This window comes from Drosophila albomicans, chromosome X (assembly GCF_009650485.2).
Source record: "Drosophila albomicans strain 15112-1751.03 chromosome X, ASM965048v2, whole genome shotgun sequence".
NCBI classification, from domain to species: Eukaryota; Metazoa; Arthropoda; class Insecta; order Diptera; family Drosophilidae; genus Drosophila; species Drosophila albomicans.
Genome location: NC_047627.2, coordinates 21962077 through 21974255, shown reverse-complemented (window position 1 = coordinate 21974255; position 12179 = coordinate 21962077). Strand labels below are relative to the sequence as shown.

At 37.7% G+C, this 12179-nt stretch overlaps 1 protein-coding gene across 8 annotated transcripts in view; it reads right to left on the bottom strand.

Moving 5' to 3' along the window:
- Positions 1 to 12179, bottom strand: part of LOC117573400 (cAMP-specific 3',5'-cyclic phosphodiesterase) — a 249471-nt gene that overhangs the window by 100956 nt on the left and 136336 nt on the right. The window lies entirely within an intron of this gene.

Here is a 12179-nt window from a genome sequence, read left to right as displayed (position 1 = left end):
GTATATTTATAATATACTGTATCAGTATACCAAATATGTGATATTTTCTACTCTTTTGTATATTCAGAATATGCTATACCGATATACCAAATATACCATTTGGTATATTTTAGTGTTGCTGGTGTATTAATTTGGTATAATTTTAGAATATGGCTTTATTGAAAGCGAGTAGTGATTATCTCACAGACAAGCACACTTGACTGTAGTTTTCTTACTCATTTTATTAATGAGTTTGAAAAACTGAGACAGCTAAAATGGATCTATAAGTTTTCAAAGTAAATACAAAACATCGCTAATCAATATTTTTTTTTTTACTCTGTTTAATCTAATTAATAATAAGTACATTTTATTAATCAATTAATGAGGTAGTGAAATATGCAATTATTTACGGAAACTTTAGGACACTTTACACAAGTGCTAAAATCATACCAAAATAGGCTCATTTAAATATAGAATCTTCGCTTTTAATGTTTAACGATTTGCGGTCGAAAGTGTCAACGGGAAGAACAAGATGGGAGAAGCTAGCTACATAGTGCACTTAACCCGCTGACTCTGAGTTGAAGTGGAACCTGAACTGTAGCTGGCGGTAAGCTGCAAACACTGGTGTGGCATATGCTAGAGAGAGTGTCTCTTTGCCACATGCCACATGCCACACGCTCAACACATCACAAAAGTTACTTGCAACTTCGTCCTCATCGTCTCTGCCCACTCTCTCACTCTCACTCTTGAGAGCGCAACATGTAGCAGCCAGACAACAGTTGCAGTGCCCACAACTTCAACCCAACGCAACTCAACTCAACTCACAAGAGGCAAGCGGCAAGCGGCACACGCCCTCGACCTCGTCAGTTCCCTCCTCCGTTCCCCCTTCCCTTCTCCCCTCTCTGTCTCTCGCACAGTTTACAGGCAGCTTGCGGCCTTGGGCACAGTGTGTGCCAAAAAAAAAGGAATCCATTGCAAAAAAAAAAAAAAAAACTCATATGTATGTATATAATAATATTTTTCGGCTACCAGCTGTGGCTCTGTGTATTTTTTTTTTGTTGTACTCCCAGTTTTTCATATTTTGTTTTTTCTTTTTTGCCAAGGATTTTTTTTATTTGTATTTAAGTTTTTCTCTTTTTTTTTAATTTCGGTGGCAGTAACAAGCTGCATAATTAAGTGCAAACTGGAAAACTATGAAGTGTGAACTTTCACCTTGAGAGGAAGGCAAAAGGGCAACAGTGAAATCACAGCTTGGCAGTGCTAATTGATTTGGCCAAAATCCAAAACACACTTCATCATGGCTCATTAATTTATTGAATTTTGGTATGTGGTTGGCTTCTGTGCTAATGATGACCGAATGACTAGCTGACTGACTGACTGAGAACTGAGAAATGTGGAAATGTTAACTCGAAAGTTCTATAAATAATGCAGTTTAATGAATAGCCATCGAGAGTGCTAAATGTGAGACTTTATCTGAGAGTCAGATGCAAATTCAGTTTTAATAATAGTGAAGAACTTCGAAGGCTGCAATAATAATTCGACAACATTTGAATATCAAATAAAATCAATGACTGATTTGGACACCAAAAAGCCAAAGATGTGGCACTCAATGTAATTGAAGATGATAATGAATGGAAACGACGACAAAACATTTCAGTTACATAAAACGCATGCAAATCCAAATCCAAATCAATTTCCATTTCACTCTCACAGACTTTCTTCAATTACGCATTGGATTTATTTAGTTCGATAGTTGAAAAAGCACATTTTGCTTTGCTTACTTTGTGTTGGCCATTCTTCAAAATCAAAGGCAGGGCCAACAGCAAAATCAATTTGCATGCACAACAACGTTGCCAATGCCATATTGTGCAACTTGCAACTTGCAACACCAACAACAACAACGGTTGAGCTAAAGATGCGACCATGTTTACTCCCTATTTTTGCCCACTGGCGACTGCCACGCCCCCTGCTGATAGTGACTGTCGCCAATCGCGTGACTTTCTAATTACTTTAGCCACAAAGAAGAAACTATCTAATCAGTTTTGTTTTTGTGTTTTTATTTCTGTTTTTGATTGAAATTTGCATTAATGAATTTCAAATTGAAATATCGCAGCGTTTCCACTTGCATGCGTTTCATAATTTAATGCTAAACTGAAGTAATAAATTTAAAATTTTCGCATTCTAATGAATCGATTAAGCTGTTGGGATGACGCAGTGAAATTACATGATTTAGTGGCTCGTTGTTTGGGAATAGATTAAGATAGTTCTATAAAAATGTGTAATTATCGAAGGTTTTTCTTACTATCAATACTTTATTATGAGTTGATAATAGATAATATTAAATAATAATATTAAAACAGTTATTGTCAATATGTTTTAAAAGTTTTTCTACTCCCAATGCTCTGTTGCAAAATGTGACAAGATCTTACAAAACCTGAAAAACAGTATTTGCAATGAATGACTAAAAAGTGCCAAGACATTTGATAAAATACCAGCCAAACGTAAATCAGCAGCAAGCAGAAATACATCAAGTCGATTAGTTTGCAGAGTGGCGCCATCTATATATTGTTCTTGTACAGTGTTCTGATACCGAACAAACGATAGATGGCGCCACTTATTAAGCAAATGACTTGATTTACTTTAAGTCATTTCTTATTTGTTATACTAGGTATAAATTAGACATCTCTTTAAGCTTTTCAAGAATGTTTCAGTTGTTCAGCAAGTCGCTGCGTTTGATGAGTGGCGCCATCTATCGATTGTTCTTGACACCACTCATTAATCAACTGACTTGCTGCAGATTTATGCATTTGTAAATTAGTTGAAGTCATTTTTTAGTGTATAAAGTAGTTAAATTAGCTCAGAGAATAATGAAATTTAAAAATTCCTGGCATCGATAAATTAGCCAACTCTTGAAGCTTTTCAAGAATGCGGGCGTATTTAACACATTCTTCACTCGATTGGTTTATCGAGAAATCGATCGATGGCTTAACTGCTATTAACTGCAATAGCGTCGTGCAGTTGTGCATAAGTATTGTATAATCCACTTGTCGTGGGCGTTGCAACCGCAACAATTGCAATAAGCTCATGTATGAGCTTGCATCAATTGCCACGCCCATTGTTGAGCACACAGCCCACAGCGGCATCAAAAGTCAACTTGAGCGACAAGGACGCCATTGTTAGCAACAACGGTTACTTTTTTCATTTTCATTTTAAGTTCATTTCACTCTTATTTCTTTTTTTTTCTGTTGCGCTCGCATGCTGTCAACATCATTAGCCATATATATAGTTTATGTACATATATACGTTATGTGTATATCAAAAGTTGACTTTGTGCGAAATGCGTCTGAAAGCCAGGAATCCCAAAGGGTGATGCTGATGCTGAAGCATTTATTCAGCCTCATTTACAAGCCCTTGACATGAGGATTGAACATTTTTAAATTGCTTTAAAAATAAAAGTAGCGAAAGAAGTACGAAAAAAAAACAGAAAATTAAAAATAAAATAAATGATGTACGACGCATTTAACGCAGTTGAATGAATCGCGACGTGAGACGAGGAGAGGCGAAAAACAGCCGTCAACATTTATCAAACGAATCAATTCGATGAACAATTTTATTTATTGATGTGCACATGCACAGATTTATCAAATCCTAATTGGCTTTTCCCAACGACTGAATGCATTTCCTTTATTATAACATTTTTTTTTCATTTTTTTGCATTTTGATTAAAAAAAAAGAGAGAAAAAATTCTATAAAATGAAATTGAAAGCTGTTAACGGAAAGCAATGAGTGGCTAACAGCTGCCAGACACATGTCAAGAAATCTGTTTATTACAGCTTAATGGGTGGGGGGGAATTATATTCCGGCATTTGAATGCAAAATGAGAGCTTGACTGGATTTTAATGGTTTGCCATTAAGCCGCATCGCTTGAGGAAACATTAAGACATTCACAGTCATTAGTCGTTGATTAATTATCTAGACTGCGGTAATCGGTTTTAGATAAGTGAACCCTCAAAAAACAAAAAAATGTACTTGATTTTCAAACATATTTCTTACGAGTTTCCATCTTTAAGTTGCCAATTGTCGAAAGGGGTTTTGTTGGTTATTCATTTGCGTCGATCATTGTGTGATTTATGGGGGTCAACAGTGAAATTATGTCACATTTCTAACACAGCACTAACACAGTCATTAATCTAGGAATTGTCGCTTGACTTTGACTTTGGACCCACGCTTCTTTCCCCTTTTTTTTGCCAAAGTAATTTCCATTGTTTGCGCCGCTAAGTAGGCAACACGTTAATTTATCGCCAAGGTCGGCAAATGGCAGTTGGCATTTAAAATTGCGACGGAGGCGAGAGAGACCTCACATCAAACTCTCTGCAATTTTCCTTTTTATATCTTTTTCGTTTCGCACTCGTGTATATTGCATTTACTGGTAGGCATTTGCTTATGCTTTGCTCACATCAAAGTCAATTTAAATTAACTTTTAGTATTTTTCCTTTTCCTTTTACTTTTATTGTGTGCATTTTAGCCTTCAGCTGCCTTCAGTCTGGTGTCAGGGTTCACATTAATTTGGCCCCACAACAACACTTCGGTGGCTAAATGCATCTCTGTTGGCCATGACCAACGGATTAAAAATAACGAATGCGAACCGAGCAAATTGATAAGGTCGAAGCTTTTATGCGCTTGTCAAAACGCATTATTTTTAGACCCCTTTTGCAGTGCTCACTTAATTAATTACTTAAAACAGGCTTAACTTCATTGCAAATATGTGAAAGTTCAGAATTAACAACATTGATTATTTTTTTTTACTATTTCATAATTAAATTCTGAGTATATCTAATTCTTAAAATCAAATGATTTTACTTCATTTTGAAGCTTTTAGTTACTTTAATTTTACCAACCATTTCAGTTCCATTTTATTATAATTTAGTATATTCAATTATGTATCTGACAAAATAATTATATTTAATCATTTGTAATCAAAGAATTGTGAAATGATTTTTTTTTGTAAAAGAGAATAGCAAAGTAATTTGCACTTTTAGTGCTAAGAATTGTTTTTAAATATTTACAATTTCCTCGCCACTTTATGCACAAAAGCAGTTTACAAGAAATAATCCAACAAATGTACCTCCAAAATAAAGGAAAAAAGAAAAAAAAAATACATAGCAGAAAATACTATAATCCAGCAAACGGAATACGAATTGTGCTCAGAGAATTTATGCGTTTGCATTGAGCCTAATTGCAGGCGAGTTACGATTGGGTTTTCTTTTTTTTGTGTTGTTTGTGTTTTTTGCTGTATGCCAAGGAGATTCAGTTGGATGCCGGATGCGTCTGGTGGCGGCGGGCAACGTTCACTAATTTGTGTAAATTTGTCATCGTAAATTTTTTATATGCCACCAATGGGGACTTGGCTCGACGTTGGCTTGCAATTTAATCAAAGTTCCATTAATAATGAAATACCAGCGCGTACTTTCTCTTTCGTCTAAATGAAATGAGCCAACAAGCGAACTGAGCTGAAATTCTAGACGCTTTCTTCTCCTCGAGCTTTCTCCTTTCACCGCACATTACTTAAGCTTATTTAAGCCGTACGTGCCAAGGCGAGGGCGAAGCAAAGGTGAAGTGAAGAGAGGAGAAGAGGGCGTACCCAAGGCTGGCTTTAAGGTAACACGACAATCAAAGACATAAAAGGCTGGCCAAAGTCAAAGTCAACCATGGCAAAGCCATGGCGAAATTGAAGTCAAGTATTTAATATAATCACAATGCGAAACTAAACAACAAAATTTGCCAGCCAACAACTTCGACGAAAAGGGACAAGAGGGGGGCCAAGGGCCAAATTCCAATGCTAATGAAAACCTTACTATGTTAGAATGCCAGCCAGTCAGACAGTCAGGCAGGCGAGAAACAAAGCAACGAGTAGTGCTCGAGAACAACTATTAGTTGGCTGGCTGGCTGCAGCATTCTAAAGACTATCAAGTGCAATTTAGTTGTAATGATATTAAAAATACTTTAAACTATTTGCAAATCTTTTGAGAGATATGCACAATTAAATAATACTCTCATTTGTCGTTTATTTCGAATTGAAATTTATATTTAATAGTCAACATGAATTTGGGGGTAAATGAGAAAACACTATAATACAAAGAAATGCGAAATATAAAAGTGCTCAGCTGTGAGATACCGCTAAAAGAAGAAAAACCGTGCGGTATTAATTTTACAACATACCAAATTAATATGCCACCAATATAATGACAATATACCAAAGGCTACATTTGGTATACTCAAAAAATTACAATATATAGTACTTTAGGAAAATTACGAAAATAATGAAACTGACAGCAAAGATCAGCATTGAAAAGTAATTTACAAAAATCGAATTTTATGTTGGACACTTTATTTAAATGGAACAGTTTGCAGTCCCTAGAATTGTGTTCCAAAACTAGCTAATCAAAGAACATTCGTATCGAAACTATTTGCAAATGCAATCAAAAAGTGAGAAAGACAGTTAATCGTAAAGCGATTGCAAAATTGAGACCCGCAAATTTGCTGCACAGTGTGAACGGGTCGATGGCAAAGCCAATGGATTCCGTTCTGAGCCACTGGCACGCGAAAGTGGTAAGCAATGAAGTCGATAGACGACAGCAGGAGATGGTGGTGGAGGGAGGAGGAGGGGGAGGAGCTGATGGCAGAGCACAGCTAGCCATAAATTTGCTTAATTTATTGTGCGTGCTGTGTGGGCTTTTAGCTTTAAAGCCAAAAGTATCGCAATCGAAATTAAAGACGCCAACAATTGTAACAGAGACAAAGACAGAGAGAGAGTGGGAGTGAGAGAGTGGGAGAGTGTGAGTGTGATAGACTGAGATGTTGCCACAAAGCCGCAAAACCAATTTGATGATGGGGTTGAGGTTGTATTTAGTTCACTTTAAGGCTAGTCGACCTGACAGAGGTCTGACCTTTTGATGGGCAGCTCGTTAGCTGAAGCAAAATAGGGGCGAATCTTCCCTCCTCCCCGCTCCTCCCCGCTCCTCCCCGCTCCACCTCTTCCGCCTGTCGTAAACACAAGAACACTGAGGGATGTTGGCATGAGTGAGTGTGGCAACAGCTGCTGAGATAAGTCAAAAGCAGCAGCCCAACGCTCGCTTGTTCTCATCACTCGCTTATACTATATATGTATTGAAAAACTCATTAAGTTTTGTGTTTTTCGCTTGGTAAAATCTTTCACATTTTAATATCTTTTCTTCTTCTTGAGTTTTCATCAACGAATTTTCATATTTTATTCCATTTAGTCTTGTGTCGTGTTGTGTCCAAAAGCTTTATCTATTGTCTTTTATTGCACACGAACATGGAACATACATATACATATACAGCTGTGAACTTTGAAATAGCAGTGCGACACAAGAAAAAACAAAATAACGGATTTTCATATATTCCTTTTTGTTAGTTGATCCCCGGCACATTATTTTTGTAAAGTGAAACATATAGATAAGAAACTACCAAAAACCCCGTTAGATTTGTTCAGTTTTTCTAAAATTTTGATATTTTTACCCCAAATGCACCACTTTTGGGCTGAACTTTAAAATAGCAGTTTTTTCTTTTCTTCCACTAAAAAAGCCGAAATTGTTTTTAATTTTATGAAAAGTGAGTTTAATTTGGTTTATTATTATAGTTTATACAACAATACACTATAACTATGAAAAAAAATTAAATTTTAGTGTGTAAAGGACCTAACTGGTCCAATGTAGAGAGGAGGTCCTTTCTTGAGCTTAGGAAGGAGCAAAATTGTATAAAAAAGTTCTATGTCACCTAAAATGTTTTACCAAAATGGTTTTCAGTGACATAAATTATAAATAAAAGCCTGAAAACCGTGGTGCGATACAAAAAACCACAATTTTAGAGGACCGATGCATAGTGCTCTTCAGCTAAACTAATCCTTTTTCATCCTCTAGGGATATTAAAGCAGGGCTGAGTTGGGGAATCAGTGAAGTGGCTATTGGCCGAAGACTGGTGGATACAAATTTGAATACCCGAAGTCCAGAAAAGGTGCCATTACTTGGTAACAGACATCTCAAAGCGAGGTGGGAGTTTGCCACGCGCCACTTGAACTGGCCACTTCCCAAATGGCGTAATATCCTTTGGACAAATGAGTCTAAACTGGTGTTAATTGTTAGAAAAGTTCAAGACAATATGTCCGTTGACCACCAAACACCGAGAACGACCTAAACCATACCCTTAAGACCGCTAACCATGGTGGTCCTAAAATCATGATATGGGCATGTGTTTCATACAGTGGTGTGGGACCTATAAATATGATCGATGGGATCATAGACCAAAAAGTCTTTGAAAATACGTTGAGAAACATCATGCTGAAGTATTCTCAGGATGAAATGCCCCTTCAATATGGACTTTTCAGCAGAGCCACGAAACCTAAACACACCGGCCAACTGGTCACGGAGTGGTTTGGTCATGAAAAAACTGATGTAATGCCATGTCAGCACAGTTCCCGGATTTAAATCCGATTGGGAACTGATGGAGGACTTCAAGCATTATGTTGCCAAGAAATCCCCGACATCTAAGCCACACCATTGACAAGTTGTACAGGAGGTATAGGGCCAGAATCCCTGCAAGCGTTGCGAGGACGTGGTGGACTCCATGCCACGTAGCTGTGAGGCTCTAATAGCCAATAAAGGCTACACAACAAATTATAAGGTCGTATTCAACTCGAAATTTAGAAGAATTAAGTTATTTATATGATTTTTTGAAATTTATTAAATTTTTCTTTTGGCACTGCTATTTCAATGTTATTCATAAAGGACCCAATTTCATTTGTTATTATCCATATTCGCTAAAATATTGAATTAGCCAAATGGAAAAAAGTGTTTAATTATCAAAAATTAAATACTTTATGCTGTTATAACTAAATTTTATCTGGAAGTTGTGTTTATAACAGTTTTTTCCAATTTTAAACGCACTGGTCACTAGCACTGCTATTTCAAAGTTCACAGCTGTATGTAGGTTAAAGTTCGACCAAAAGAAAGAAAGAGTATTTTTGAAAAATCTTGCACATCGTATTTTAAGGGACATAAAACTACAAAAAAGTTTGACAATCTCTATGAAGATAAACACTCTCAGATTGTTGTGCTTGAAAATGAGCTGGCTAACAAGTTGGCTTAATAAAACTCTCCAAAAAGAACTCTCCTCATTATGACAAAGTTTTCCATTTCCCAATTGTTATTGTTGTTGTTGTTGTGCGACAAAAAGTTTCGCATTGAAAGTTTACAAGTTTTCCATGTGCAACCAAGGCGTAACGCAACGCAACAAAGAATGCAATATACTCGTATTTGTTGTGCAGTTTATGTCTGAAGCTTTAGCTTAATCATAAGCTTATTACATTTGGAAAAATTCTTGAGCTTTTGACATAATTGCAGCTTTAAGCAGCTTTTTGGCGACAGCTTTAACAAATGTCTTCGCACATAAATAGAAATGATGTTGGGCTATTTGTAGAATTCCCTTCACAAGGGACGCAGCCAAACAAAACGGGCATAAAATGTGTTACGTAATCGCTAATCATTCTATCAGTCAATCATTTTGCTTGCTCTCCTCTTCGACTGAGTTGGGTCATTCACGACAATTCCCCCAGCAGTAAAAAAAAAAAAAAAAAAACCGAAACAGACCCAAAACTCAATTGACAGCCCCTGGGCCAGAAAATATTGAAAGAATTACGAAGCGTTCTCTTTCTTTCTCTCTTGTCTACGTCACATTTGACTGCGGGGCCAACGAAGCAAAGGGCCAAAGAGGGGTGAGGGGTGAGTGGTAAGGGTGGTGGGTGAGCTTTGTGGCAACGTAACACGAAAATGCAAAATCGATGTGGACGAAAAACTTGAGGAATTTTTAGCATTTAGGCGGCTTCCGAGCTTTAAAGGCAATACCAATGGCATTGGCAGGAAGGAAGCTGCTGTCCGTGTGACAAGGCTAAGAATGCACGTGTGTATGTGTTTCTGGGCTGAGGCATGCCTTTGTCACACATACACACAGAGGCATGCACACATACGTATTTTGGGAGTTTTATGCGACATACAATGCAAACAGCTGAAGCGCCGCATTTCAAACGCCAGGTGAATGTGTGTGTGTGTGTGTGAGATTTTGTAGCAAATTGTTTTGTGCACACACTCACACACACACATACACAGGCACACGCATAGCTAGCTTATCAGAGTCTGTGATGAGCATACATCAACCTGGACAGATGAGCATTCGTCCAAAAATGTTGCTGACACAGCGTTCACTCCTAAAATATTTATGGCCTCGCTCTCGCTCACTCTCTCTTCCTGTCTTTGTCTCTGTCTCTGTCTCTTGAATGCCAGGCAATATTGTGGCACTTTGTGGCGATTTAACTTTTTCGTTGCATACATTTTGGGGCAGGCAATTACATAACAAAAATAATTCAATGAATAACAAACACATGAAAGTCCTCCGCTGTCCCCCGCTCTGTCCCGCTGTCCATTCATCTGCCTGTGCGCATAATTTGTCACTCATCCCCCCTTGAACTAACTACATAGGAAAGCATAAGTATAAACAACAGAATTATCGAATGAAATTATTACCGACCCCGCCTAAAAGTAGGCAATGAAAAACGACCAGAATTTGCTTTTGCTTTTGTTGCTGCTGGCTGTAGGCTGTTGGCTGCCGAGGCAGCTGCTCAGTGTCACAGCCACAAAACACCACAAAAAAAAAACAGCCCGCAAAAAAACAACCCCTCGACTCCCCTCCTTTTGCCACAAAACTATGTAGTACAAAGAAGATAGATAAAAGCGCGTCGCTGTCGCGTGAGAGAAGCATGTGCCCCAAAAAAAAAAATACCAACAGCCAGCTGGGTTCAAGCATCTTGCTGTTTTTGGGGGAAGTACACTTACGCTTCAGTTGACGCTTCAATGATTTGTTGTTGGCATTTGGCAATTATTATTTTCGTAGGGCATTTGTGGAGTCGCTGCGAAATGCTTGGCGTTAGTTCTCTGTCACTTTGGTGGCACGTGACACGTGCTACGATTACTGTCTATTTGCGGTTACCCAACAATTCTTTACTTTAACGACGCAAATAAATCAAGCACAATTTTAAACGTCACCAGTGTGTGTGTGTGTGTGTGTGGAGGTGAGTGTGGGAGCATGTAAATGACATTGTGCAAGGTTTACATTAAGTTTTTTGCGGTTGCTGTGCAAAACGAGTTGGCAGCGCCATTAACAAGAGCGACAGCTTAAGCTCAAAGTTTATCGACAAGTTGGCAGTGCTCATTTTCATTTTCATTCTCGCTCTCACTCTCTTACTCTTTCTCTTCCTCTTGCTGTCTAACAGTAAAATCAGCAATAGTTTGTTTACCACGTGCTCAAAAACTTTATTGACACGTTGACAGCTCGCTTTTCACATTAAAGTGAAACTCGTCATTTCAATTTTTTTTTAGCTCTACTCATCTACTTCCCTTAGGTATTTTAATAACTCAGTTTTGCACAAAGTTGTGCAATTTGGAATTGCAAATAGCAAGATTGCAACAAGTTGGCAACGCCACCAACTCAATCAACTATTTATTGCGTTGCCAACTTTCTGTTTTCTGTTTTTTGTTTTATTTGATTTTAATTCGCTGCGCGGTAGATCATAAAACTTGTTGCAAAGTGCAATTCGCGTGTTTTTTGTTTTTGATTTAATTTGCAGTAAATGTTTATTAGAAAGTTGTGTGGCAGCAGCAAGTCGCAACAAGTTGGCAGCTCGACAAAACTCAATAAAGAACTATTTGCCTTTTGGCAGTGCCAGCGGAATTGTTTTGCTTCTTATTTGCACGAAAAAGCGTCTCGGCTTGCAAAGCATCATAACGATGTCGCCTTCCCTCTCTCTTTCTCTATCTGTCATCTTCCATCTCTCTCTATCAGCTGTATCGCTGTCTCTGTTGTGTTTATTCTAGAGTCAGCTGCCTTGTTCCCCAGTCGCTTGTCTAAATATTTTGTTTATTTTCGTTTACTTGAAAACATTTTTTTTTTTTCGCTTCGGTTTCTCAGTTTCTCAGTTTTATGCTGTGCTGTGCGTTTATTTGCTTTGCTTTTATTCTCTCTCTCTCTCTCTCTCTCGCTCTTTCTCTCTGACATTTGTTGTCTCTGCTTGGATTTGTTGAACGCCTCAAAGCATACTACACGTTTCGTATTTCACATTTCATATTTCACAT